The following is a 13,132-nucleotide window of genomic DNA, read 5'->3' as shown; positions in this document are numbered from 1 at the left end:
CTATATTTTATATTCAGTAAATAACACATAAATATTAAAGTCCAAAAAAATCACATTTAACTTTCGAATGTTAAAAAATAATGCTCCTATTTGGAATAGATATGATTAGTTCATTCTACTGGACCCTAATATTGATGATGACAGATTTTTGGGTAAGCAGCCTTTGTTTTGCTTACCTTCTGGCTGGGACAGCTCCCATTTTCCACTGGGCAGTGGAGCCTTTGGCAGTAGAGAAGTTAATCGTCGTGACTTTATGGGCTGTGCACTGTGTTTTGTGCCATTTCAGTGTTGGGTCTAGGTTTGGTTTGGCCTCACTGACTTCCCCAAAGCCAGCAACAGTCCCAGGAAGCTAAGCCCAGTGCCTTGGTTTGCAGCTCATTTCCAATCCTGTATTTAGGTAAGTAGGGTTTATATCGCTCGTTCTTTGAGAATTGCCCACTTTTGTTTTGGATCTATTGACATGCTTAGCCCTGCCACAGAATGACATCAGCTTTGGGAAGTCCATCCCTGAGTCAGAATCAGATGGGGCCTGGACACGTGGTGATCTGGGGGCCACTAGAATCACTGTGGCCAGAGGAAAAGCTCATGTGTCCGGTGCTAGACCCAGACCCCAGGAAACTGGGGTTCTCATCCACAGTTTGCACAACTCACTCCGCCTCTGTTAACCTTGTTCTCTTACTAACACAACAAGAGCTCCTGAGTTCTTTTAAGTTCTAACATTCTAATATTCTCTAAGTCTTTTGGCTAAACTATGACAATAACAAAAATTAAAAAGTAGAAACCACAGAAAGTAGTGAAAATGGCAGCTCCTATTCTAAGCCAACTCTAGAAAAGATATGTGGAAAAGAAAGGCGTGAAGAGGCAGTGAGGGAAAGTATAAATGTACCGGTGGCCAAGAAATATCCCTCTTTCTTGAGGGATATTTTGCTCAGGGGAGTCATAAACATCATTAGTAGTTTATTAGAAAAGCTAGTTATGTGAGTGAGATGATATATGTAAAACATCTACCTAGCAAATGTCCCCAAAATGGTGGTTCTAGTTATGCTCTATTGTGGGAGAAGAGGAGGTAAGTGTCCTACTTTAAAAATGGTAAATCTTCCCCTCCTTCCTGTGCTTTTTCTTTTTGTCATAGTCTGTCTTCTAGGGTAGACTTACCTGTTCATAGTTGATATTTTCTATGAGAAAATTTCATGCATTATTAAGCATATTTGACATTATAGTTATAATAACAAACTAACATTTAACTTTAACTCTCCTGTGTTCTTGATTTGAATATTCCAGTTGTGCTGAAACTCAAACACAATGAACAGCAATAAACTTGAGTCACGTTGATGACCTCTGGCACCTCATCTAGGTCTCTGTATTGTTTAAGAATTAGGAGAGGCCGGGCACAGTGGCTCACACCTGTAATCCCAGCACTTTGGGAGGCCGAAGCATGCGGATCACAAGGTCAGGAGATCGAGACTATCCTGACTAACACAGTGAAACCCCGTCTCTACTGAAAATACAAAAAATTAGCTGGGCGCGGTAGCGAGTGCCTATAATCCCAGCTACTCGGTAGGCTGAGGCAGGAGAATGGCATGAACCCGGGAGATGGATCTTGCAGTGAGCCGAGATAGTGCCACTGCACTCCAGCCTGGGCGACAGAGCAATACTCTGCCTCAAAAAAAAAAAAGGAGAAATATGTCGCCAGAAGAAAAGCACACCAGGGCTAACCCACTGATCCTAGGAGAGTGATGTAAGCCACATGGAAGCCTGGATCAGGCAAACCCCAGCCAGCCAGCAGATCTGAAGGTGATGTTGTTGGCTGCTGGAATGCTGTGGCTGTTTGCTCGCTAGCACTACTGTGGCCATAGTGAACGGGCATAGCCGTGTTTCTGTTCTGATGGTCCATGCTTGTAATTCTGTCTTCCCTCTGTCTCAACTCCAACCCATCCTTCACAATTTGTAGACTACTGACTACTATTCTTTTTATTTTTTTGTTTTATTTATTTATTTTTTTTTCTTTTTGAGACAGTCTCACTCTGTCATCCAGGCTGGAATGTAATGGCCTGATCTTGCCTCACTGCAACCTCTGCTTCCTGGGTTCATGCAATTCTTCCGCCTCAGCCTCCTGAGTACCTGGGATTACAGGCACCCGCCACAACGCCCAGCTGATTTTTGTATTTTTCATAGAGATGGAATTTCACCATGTTGGCCAGGCTGATCTTGAACTCCTGACCTCAGGAGATCCTCCCATCTCAATCCCCCAAAGTGCTGGGATTATAGACCACTATTCTTAAAGCACTTTTGTTGTCATAGCCTTCTGTTGCCCAACAACTGTTAGGGGCTCCCTGTCTCTTATTGGGTTAGTCCCCTCAGCCCCTCTTCGGTGAGGTCGCTGCCCCATGGCCCTTCCTCCATTTCAAGATGTGCTCACTCTCTCTTCCTATGTGTATGCTGCAGTCAAACTAGCAGCTTGGCGCACTCAAAATGCACCTGCCCTTTGTTCCCTTGTCTGTTTTCTTGTTGTTTTAGAGCCTGGAGGGTCTGGCCTATACTGTTTATCAATTTTAAAACCCTAAATATTTTTCAGGATAAATCCTTGATATCATCTCTTCATGAATTCTGTACCATCCTTTCAACACCAGGCATGTTGTGGTCTCCTTCTTTCAACATCATTAGTACTTTTTAAATAAAAAACATTATACATGCTTTTTTTTGGGGTATACTTGTCTTCCTGTTTCTTCATCACTTCTACCTCACCCTCTCTCCCAGACACTCTTGTATGCTTGACTGTAAGCTCTCTTTCTTTTTTTTCTATTTTAATTTTTTTTTTTTTTTTTTTTGAGACTGAGTCTCACTCTGCCGCCCAGGCTGGAGTGCAGTGGCCAGTTCTCAGCTCACTGCAAGCTCCCCCTCCTGGGTTCACGCCATTCTCCTGCCTCAGCCTCCTGAGTAGCTGGAACTACAGGTGCCTGCCACCACGCCCGGCTAATTTTTTGTATTTTTTAGTAGAGACGGGGTTTCACCGTGTTAGTCAGGATGGTCTCGATCTCCTGACCTCGTGATCCGCCCGTCTCGGCCTCCCAAAGTGCTGGGATTACAGGCTTGAGCCACCGCGCCCGGCTTGTAAGCTCTCTTTCTTTTTATTTTCAGGCAGCAAAGGGTCTTCTAATTTTTGCCTTTTCTGTTGTTTGAAAGTCAGGCATTATGAAGTAGAATATGACTTTTAATTAAATTGAGTGGAAAAAAAATAGATTGTATTTGCCCCATTACCTAAAACATCACCTACTGTAATGGAAAGGAATATTTGTTTTACGTTATAGGGATGGAACACAGTATACTGTGAGTCATTCTGTGTCCAGGATCCTTCACTCTGGGAGGGATGAACAGCTCTATATAGTCACAGGTCTGCTTGACATCCCAGGGATCCTCAGAGTTGAGGAGAGAGAATGCTTGGCCTGGTGGGGCTGAGAAAGACAAGGCTTCGTCTATGCTGCTGTGGCTCTCAGGACCTGGGCTATCAAGGGTGGTCTAGACGAATGCATACCCAAGGGATTGGAGTAGCAGTTCCTAAAAAATTAGACACCATCTCAGATCTAATTAGAGTCCTAAGAAAATTGTGCCCATTCATTTGATTAATCATTGTTCGTTCAGTTTAGAAGTAATGATACATGGTAATTTTAGTCCAGCTATTCTGAGATACCAGAAATCCCATGAACACGCTACACTCGTGATGTATTTAACACGGGAGTCTGTCGTGCCTTACCACATTCCTTGGGGCCTCTAAGAGGGAAAGTTTCACCTAGAATTAGGGGCCATGAGTGCATAAGCCGCTACTAAAGGTGGTGAGTGGTTAGAATAACGAAGTTTCACCCACAAATCCCTGCAGTATCTAAACCATAGAAACCATTCTTTCCGTCTTCCGTGAGCTGGGAAGTAGGAGCTGTGTGCTCTGGGTGAAAGCCATTTGGGCTGTTAGCAATGATGTCTGGGAAACTTTTCCTGCATTAGTTGTCTCAGGAAGTCAGTAGCTTTTTCCTTACCAATGACTCACCGAGCATATTTTATCAGATATATGACTTAGCTACAGGGGGACTTAAAATTTTCCCCATGCTTTAGGGAATTGTCTGAGTCTTAGAACATTGGAGCAAATGATCCACTTTCTATGAGAGGACATGGGGGTCCTGTCGGCACTATTAATACAAAACCCTTGGCTGTATGGGAGGCGTCCTCTGGCCCCAGCCTCCCCTCCTTCTGCTTGCTGCAGGGGACAGGATACCATCCTGACCTGGAGCCAGGTCTTTCCCTGGAGCTTCATTACATACGACACCTGATTCTGATACAGACATTCTGAAACCAAGGAGGGCTCACCAAATCACTGTGGCGTATTCTTATAAGCTATGGAAAAAGACAGGTTTCTAAATGAACAGTTTCATAACTCTTCACTGAGTATTCGGCCCATCATGTCAGTTTTGATTATTGTGCAAAAAATAAAAATGCCTGCTTCTATTTTGTAGATTCACCAGCCATGCTCCATAGCAGAAAACTGTCAAGTGGTTGGATGCGTGTGTTTCTATATAGAAATGTTTGGCATGGCTTATTAAATTGTGTCTTTTCTGTAATATGCAGTGACTTTAAGTGACTCTCTCTCTATATATAAACACACACACAGATAAACACCCATATAAACACACGCACATAAATACACATATAAACACATACATACATGTACACACAAGAATGTATAAATATGTCACTTTATATTTTTATTATTATTTATAAATAGGAAACGAAGTTACAATCCTTGAAATTATAATGGCAAGCACACAAAAGACACAGTTGCTGGCACAGAATTCAATTAACAGATAGCAATCACCCTTGGGTGACTGTGTGAGGTGGAAATATACAGGCATGCTAATAAGTAATATCTTAAAGCCACCCCGTTTATCAGCCCGCAGCCAGACATGGGCACAAATGTGGGCAGACAGTGTTGCTCTAGGATATTTAATAAAAACCAGCTCTCTCCATTTAAGGATTTATGTTTAATCATTCCGCAGCATTTTACACATCCCGGCTGGCAAGCTTTTCAGATGGAACAGGTTTCGGCAGAAAATGCAAGGCGTTATTTTGCTCTACCTGGTTGAGAAGGGTGGGAGGGGCAGAAATAAGGAGAAGTTTGGGATGTTTTTTCCTTGTTGTTTTCTGACCTTCACACCACTTCAGTGTGCATCTGCTGGGTGAATCATAGCTTTATCTCAGGAAACATACAGAAGGCATTCATTAATACAGAGCAGCCAGATGACTGACTCTCTGCAAAATAACATTTGCCTCAGTACAGGCTTCGTATTGCTTATAGCTACATTTTTCTAAGCTCGAATTTTAGTTAAAGATGAACATGGGGCGTTTCAAAATGGGGGTATTTTTTTCTTTTTTATATATTATGGGGAGATATTTCTGTACTAGGTCAAAGAAATTCCTTAAGTGCCTTTGAAGATATTTTGTAGTGAGTACCAGCAAAGGGCAAAGAAAGGTTACCATACAATGGGGAGTGGTATAGCTTTCTAGAAGGAGAATGTGAATTTGTCGAAAGAATGCAAGCCTTCATATCAGACCAAAAGGAAAATTGTTTTACATTGAAATAAATCAGAAACCATGTTTATGGTTGCCAAGATTAAAATCCTCACCGCACAGAATGGTTCAAGAACAGCGTCTACTGGCATCTAGGTCATGCAATTTGCCTGGAGGTGTTATGTTGTGTTTGCTACAAGCAGATGCCTGGGGGAATCTGACTGCTTAGCAGATGGCTTTGCAGGGAGAGTATCTTCTGTATTTGGTTCCTTGAATCAATCAAATCTTCTGTAAAGCTTAGTTCTTCAAAGCATAGAAAGAAGGGAGGGAAGAAAAGATGAGGATAAAAAAATTGCCTCACTGTAGGTATAGCTAAGGGAAGTAGGAATAGATTATACTTCAAGTGTATTTTTCAAGTACCTAGGTCTTTTGGAATATTTCTCCTTTCAGGTTCAAGTTTTATTTTTTCAAAGTAAGAAAAAATCAAATACCAAAACTGAGGCTGGTATAGACTCCAGATGTATAATGAGCAATTGGAATTTTAAATATAAATGTGGAGATAAAAAATGGTGCTGTTGGTTTAAGACTGAGAATTATTTGTTGTTTCCAGCCTTGGCTGACCAGAACCAAATTGAAGTCAAGATTCGGCTACCTGCCTTGTGCTGTTCAGTAGCCACTTCCTCGCTCCATGGCCTAACGTGTGGTCTTGAGAGATTTTCCTGTCTACAAAGTAACCTCAACATAATCTCAGAAAAAGAATCCTCTCTGAAGGAAGTGGGACATGTCCCTAGGGAGACTGTCAATGCAGAGCCAACGCTTGTTCCCAACTTCTGTGGTTTCTCTTCTGTCAAGTAAATACGGGTGTGTGAGTCCAGGATTCGCTTTGCTGATGTCTAAAAGGATCAATCATTGTCCAATTTGGAGACAATGGTTTGTGGCTGAGCCAAAATTTTTACAATCTCTTAAACCTGCCATTTATGATTGAATGCAAACTAATGTGGGCATTAGGGAAACAACAGTGAAGATTCAGCTGGTGAACCTGGGTGCTTATGTTTGAGATGAGTAGTTGGAAATTTTCTGGAAGATGGGCAAGAGTTCCTCCAGACTTTTTTGATTTTTCTTAATGTTCCTAAGTTTTAGCTATGTCATGGAATGTGTGTTTCTTATGAGTCTTGTTGCAACACACCATCTACAAAACTCCTGTGACCCTAGAAAGAAATAACAGCTCCCATGGGCTTCTAAGTACTTACAAATAATGAGTTAGGCTGTAGGAAACGTGTAATACAGAACAAGTAAGTGAATGACCATTCTTACTAAAGAATTAGGCTCAATTTTAGGGGAAATAATATTTTCAAATTTAATTTTGCACATAGTCCTGCAATCTTAATATTAAAAAATCATTATCACAGGCTTCTCTTGGTTGCGATAGGAAATTTTTAGCATTATTTTATGCGTTTCTGTATGTGCTTGGCTTGCACTGCTAATACACCATTCTAAATGGATCAGGTCTTGGAGAATTAGAGTTTAAAACACACACACACTCCACCCCACACATGCACACACACACACACACACCACACACACCACACACACACACCCCATCCCACACATGCACACACACACACACACACACACACACACACCACACACACCACACACACACACCCCATCCCACACATGCACACACACACACACCACACATACCACACACACACACCCACACACACACCCCACACACACCCCACACACACATACACACCCCATCCCACACATGCACACACACACACACACACACACCACACACACATACACACCCCATCCCACACATGCACACACACACACACACACCACACACACCACACACACACACCCCATCCCACACATGCACACACACACCCCATCCCACACATGCACACACACACACACACCACACACACACACACACACACACTGAGAAATACTGTAGTTGGTCAAATCAATAATCCATGTCTCCAAGTTTTCTGCAGTAGAAGAAGTACCAAGAGATTTTGAAATGTAAAAGAATATGGTTGCTTAAGATGACATCAGTATCAATCTTTTGAGATTAACTACAGTTACTTATTTAAAAATGCTTGGATGGATAGTACGATTTGTAGGAAATACAGGAAAATAAAACAGATGTGGTCCTGAACTCCGGGAATCTATAATCTAGCTGAGGTCATAGAATGAACATCATGATGTGAACATCCATGATATCCAAAATGCATGGAGATCATATCCGTGATATCCATCATATCCATGATATCCAAGCATTTTGAGACAAGTGTGTCATTAAGCGGTGACCTGTGTGTACTGGACTCTTAGTCCTGTGACCACTTAGAACAAGGATCTGGAAGAAGGGTAGGGCGTGGCCAGGCCAAGTGGGCAGCATGGATATTAGGGGTTCATCAGACTCACTCCTTCATGAGGAAGTTATATCATGGATTTGTGCAAATTTTACATGACTCTTTTACAAAAATACAACATTTCTCTCTCTTAGACCATCAGGTTTGCAAATGAAGTGTTTAATTTGACCTATTTTGCTCCTTTCTAAATTTCAAGGGGCATTTCTTCATTTTGTTATGTTTGAATAGAGATTGTTGGATGAATGAATGGCTCACCCCACTCATATATTTCAAGATGTTTTTAGACTTGAGATGTCTTGTCATGCTCTTAATGAGTGTGGCTGGAATAAACAGCGTTGCACAAACAACCTATTGAGGAAGGGTGTAAACTGGGACTTTGGGCAGTGAGACTTCCAGATGGGCTTTGTCTGTGGTGTTCTCTCTTGCCTGAGCTCTGGGGTTGGGGTGGAGAAGAAGGGAGGATGCTCTAAATTTTAGCTTAGGATGTGGAGCTTTATGAAGGTGAGGCAGTTGGGCATCAAGAAGGAAAGGGGAGATTCTGGAGACATGAGCAGGGAAGGAATGCTGTCAGTGCTGGGACTCATGGAGGACATGGATGGAGCTGTAGAGACACAAAGGAAAATTGTTGAGATAATCCTGGTAAAAAGGTGATGAGTGCCTATAATAGAGACAGTGGAATTATGGGAAAGAAACCTGGAGCTCAATGCAGTAAACGCCAGGAACAGGAACTTGACACAGCTTGGTAACTGATTTTGGGGGTGAGGGAGCCGAGGAGTCTGGAACAGGGAAGCCACAGTGTCATGCGCTGCAGAGAAGAGGAAGAGGATGAAGCTGAGCAAGCGAGGCAGGATTTGGTCATTCCAAGGTCAGTAGTGAATTTTGAGACAGTCATTTTGGTAAAAGGCTGAGAAGGAGCAAACAGGTGGTAAGAATGTGGGCGCAGGAGTTTTCTGCTACTTTTCAAAGAAGTTGAAAAAAAAAAAAGGGAGCTGTAAGATCCAAAGAATTTCCTCCCCTACCTTGCGCTGTTCAGTAACCACTTCCTCACTCTAAAGCCTAACTTGTGGTCTTGAGAGATTTTCCTGTCTACAAAGTAACCTCAACATTATGTCTGGAAAGAATCCTCTCTGAAGGAAGCAGGACACATCCCTGAGGAGACTGTCAATGCAGAGCCAACACTTGATCCCAACTTCTGTGGTTTTTCTTCTGTCAAGGAAATACGGGTGTGTGAGTCCAGGATTCACTTCACTGATGTCTAGAAGGATCAATTGTTGCCAAATTTGGAGACAATGGTTTGTGCTTAATCGTAAAGATCCACTCCTCTGTAGCGCATGGTACTGTTGCTTCCCTGTTCCGGACTCCTCTGCTCCCTAATCCTTGACATCAGTTACTAACTTCTTTCAAGTTTACATTCAACAGGAGAATGAAGTGGATTTGTGGCCAGAGAGGAACGAGGCATAGGGAGGGAAAATGCTGAGGAAGAAAGAGCACACGCCATCAATTGGGTGAGGTCTTGGGGACGATGGTTGGGGTTGGGATTTGAGCTGTGGCCAGGAGGAAAAGTCCTTGTCCCTCAAAGTCTACCCTTGCTGGACTGGTAAGTAGGTGGGCTCGTCCCTTTCCTCTTGAGCATCCTCTTGCCTGTTCTGTAAATTGGGAGTAATAATGCCTGCTAGCAAAACCATAGTTAAAATGAAATACAAGTGCGTATGCAATGTGCTTAGCTCAGCGTCTGAATAGCAGGCACATAGCGAGTGATGAGAAGTAGGATGAAGACAACAATGGTGACAATCTTGTAGCAGGCCTAGCAGCATGCCTAGGACACTGAGTGTACTCAAACCATGCATGGATTCCCATGGAACCAGACAGTGGGGACCCTGGGGGGCACAGAGAGCAGCTCGGACAGGATGTTATCCCATGTCATACTTGCCATCCTTTTACACGTAGCGTTAACACAGAGTTTTAGCATCCTGGGCTCTGGCCTCCTTTCAAGGAGCAAGGACTGGAGTTTATGAAATCAGGGCCTGGCCCTTGAGGAGAAAACATGGCCACAACTGAGGGTGAGTGCAGGTGCACCCTGATGTGTGGTGTCCATTAATGGAAGAAGAGCTGGGAGCCTTCTTGAATGTGGTCTGAATAAAATTAAAATTTAAGTGGAGATGGGCTGAGAGAAGAAGAGCAAGACAAAGGGGCCGCAATGCAAAGGACCCTCGGGAAGTAAGGTCAGGTGGAGTCACCCTATTACAGGGCACCTGGGGCTTGATCCAGAGAGGCGGGGACTATTCCAGGTGCTCAATCTGGAATGCCCCCGCATTGAGGGAGTGAGGGAGTGCCCCCACCCTCACTGCCACTATCATTGCCCAACTTTTGCCATCTGTGGTTGGCATCAGTGCTCGGAGATGCTGAAACTTGCATCGGGGTAAAAGGTTTGCAGAATGACTCTTGCTTCAGGACCAGTTACATATAACAGAAATGAAGGGAAAGGAAGGGGAGGGGAGGGGAGGGGGAGGGGGAAAGAGGAGGGAGAGGGGACAGGGATGGGGGAAGGGATGGGGAGGGAGGAGGGGAGGGACAGGGGACAGGGAGGGGATGGGGAGCAGGGAGGGAAGGGAAGAGGAGAAGGGGAGGGGGAGGAAGGAGGGGAGGGGGAAGGGATGGAAGGAAAAGGAAGAGAAAGAAAATTAAAAAAGAAAAGAAAAAGAAGAGGGAGGGAGGAAGGGGCCCAATTAGTAGAGAAACATTTCACCAGCACCTGGGCCATGTGTGGTCATTCCTGCAGATTCTTACTGTCATTGGGAATGGGGGCTTTCCTCAGTCCCCAACAGGCATGTGTGAGGAAAGTGACCTGCAGCCTGCTTGGCTGCCCTCCATGAGCACCCACTCTATGTGTTTGAAAATATGGTGGCCCTCGTCCTCTGAGGCGGTAATGCGCGTGGTGCCTCGTGGATTGCTGTATTTTCTGAAAATGCTGAAACTTTTCCTTGAAGAAAATTCCCGTGTCTTTCATGTGTCATTGTTAGTCCATTTCTAATAAAAAAGGAGCCTTTGCTTGGGTCGAATCCTGCATTCTACCACGAAGGCTCCTTTGCCTTTCTCCTTTCCTTTGAATGTGCATGTCATGCTTGGAAAATTTCCTCTTCATATTTCTGCTAAAAAAAAAAAAATCCAAAACACCTTAATTGCATGGTGGAGAAAGTGTTTTTCAGGAACACTCTTGTTTCCTGCCTACTTCTAGGAGTGAAAACCAGGGATAATTTACACCCTTCTCTCAGATTAATATTTACCTCCTTGAATTTTGGCAGGAAGTGCAAATGTCAATCTCTCTCTGACTATTACATAGTTTGAAGTCAATCAGGAACAAGGTAGCAAAAAACTGTTGCAGGAACCCAGGTTTCCCCCCAAGAAATGATGAGTGACTAAGATAGCACCGGTACAAAAATGTCACAGCTCTTGGAGTTGGAAGGTGGCCTTTTGAAGAACCATGTTGCCTGGTCCTGGCCCGAGGCATGTCAGATAATTTCCACCACTGGCCAAGTTCATAGCCATCCTTTCCAATCCACCTCAGAGTTTGTGTCTTATGTTACCATGTTACCCTTTTCAGGTTTCCCCAGCAGTTCCTTTCTCCATCTCCTGTGTCCTGACAGCTCCTTACTTATATCTCTGAAAGCATTTATCCTATGGAATTGGCTGCCAGCTTCTCTGTCTCCAAGAGGACAAGGGTTGGCATTTATCAATGTGTTTCTCATTCCCACTATAAAGAGTTAATCTGGCACAGTCATATATTAGTATAGTAAACATGCTTTATGCTTATATACTGTTGGTGGGAATGTAAATTAGTTCCACCTCTATGGAGAACAGTATGGGGATTTCTCAAAGAACCAAAAATAGAACTACCATTCAACCCAGAAATCCCACTACTGGGTATCTACCCAAAGGAAAATAAAGCATTATATTTAAAAAGGCACCTGCGTTTGTGTATTTATTGCAGCTCTAAGCACAAAGCAAAGTCATCAAACTAACCTAAGTGTCCACCAATGATGGACTAGAAGAAAATGTGAGGTATACACACCATGGAATACTATGCATCCGTAAAAAAGAATGAAATCATGGCCTTTGCAGCTACATGTTTGGAGCTGGAGGCCACTATCCTATCAGAAGCCTATCAAATATTGCATGGTCTCATCTGTAAGAGGCAGAGAAAAAATGGATAAATGTGGACATAAATGGAGATAATAGACACTGGGAACTCCAAAAGCGGGGAGGATGGGAGAGGAGTGAGTGTGGAAAAATTACCTATTGGGTACAGTGTTCAACATTTGGGTGACGGGTACACTGGAAGCCCAGTCCTCCTCATTTCACGAGCAGTTCCCATCTAACAAACAACCACATGTACCCCCGGAATCGAAAATAAAAAATTGAAAGAAAGAAATTATCTGACCTACTCTGATTCACTGTAGGTGGTAAGACTGTAATTCCAGAGAGGATCCTGCCACATATGCAGAAGGAAGGAACGCCGCTCGGAGAGGCCAAGAAGAATCCAGACAGACGGGCCCTGCGGAGTCCCCTCTCGGCCTATCAGCATTAGATCACATCCTCCTTGTCCAAACGTGTCTCCACACAGCTGTCCGCCCTGTGTTGAACCTAAGCATAAACACTTGCAGCTTCTCTTGTGTTTTTGGTTCTTCATTCTGAAGGCTCCTATGTCTCATCAAACTATGACCAAATACATCTGTACGCTTTTTCTCCTAAAAGAATAAAAACAAAAACATGTTTTAGTCCTCACTTTATTACCAGATTACACAATTGAATTCTAGCAGTTTAAAACTCCTATCTTCAGGAGTAAGTGGTGAAGTTAGATGTGTACGTTCAGCAGTAATGCAGTTATCCTAAAGCAGATATTTTTCACTTTCATACAGAAGTTTAATTGGCCCATTAGGAATTCCTAGAATTATTCTTTCATATTGCCTTCAAAATCTTCATTAAACACTGGCTAATCAGAGAACTAACGGATATTTACTGCCATCAAGCCAAGGTCCAGCCAAGAAGGTTGCAGTTATGGTGCCCCCATTTCTGGTGGATACCTGGGTCCCCATCACTCATGAGCCAGGTATGGCCCTCAACCTTCTGCCGTGATGGTTGAGGGTTGAGGGCTGTACCTGGCTCATGAGTCCAGGAAGGGAGTGAACATTCTGCTG

At 43.5% G+C, this 13,132-nt stretch overlaps 1 long non-coding RNA gene across 1 annotated transcript in view; it reads left to right on the top strand.

The window, feature by feature from the left end:
* LOC139363271 (uncharacterized) overlaps positions 1 to 12,707 on the top strand; it is a 115,015-nt gene extending 102,308 nt beyond the window's left edge. The window contains exon 3 of the long non-coding RNA XR_011623265.1: positions 12,395 to 12,707. This is a non-coding gene — a long non-coding RNA (uncharacterized lncRNA). The remainder of the gene's footprint in view (positions 1 to 12,394) is intronic.
* Positions 12,708 to 13,132: the final 425 nt, after the last annotated feature.

Source organism: Macaca nemestrina, chromosome 5 (genome assembly GCF_043159975.1).
Source record: "Macaca nemestrina isolate mMacNem1 chromosome 5, mMacNem.hap1, whole genome shotgun sequence".
Lineage (NCBI taxonomy): Eukaryota > Metazoa > Chordata > Mammalia > Primates > Cercopithecidae > Macaca > Macaca nemestrina.
This window is presented reverse-complemented; position numbering and strand designations above follow the sequence as displayed.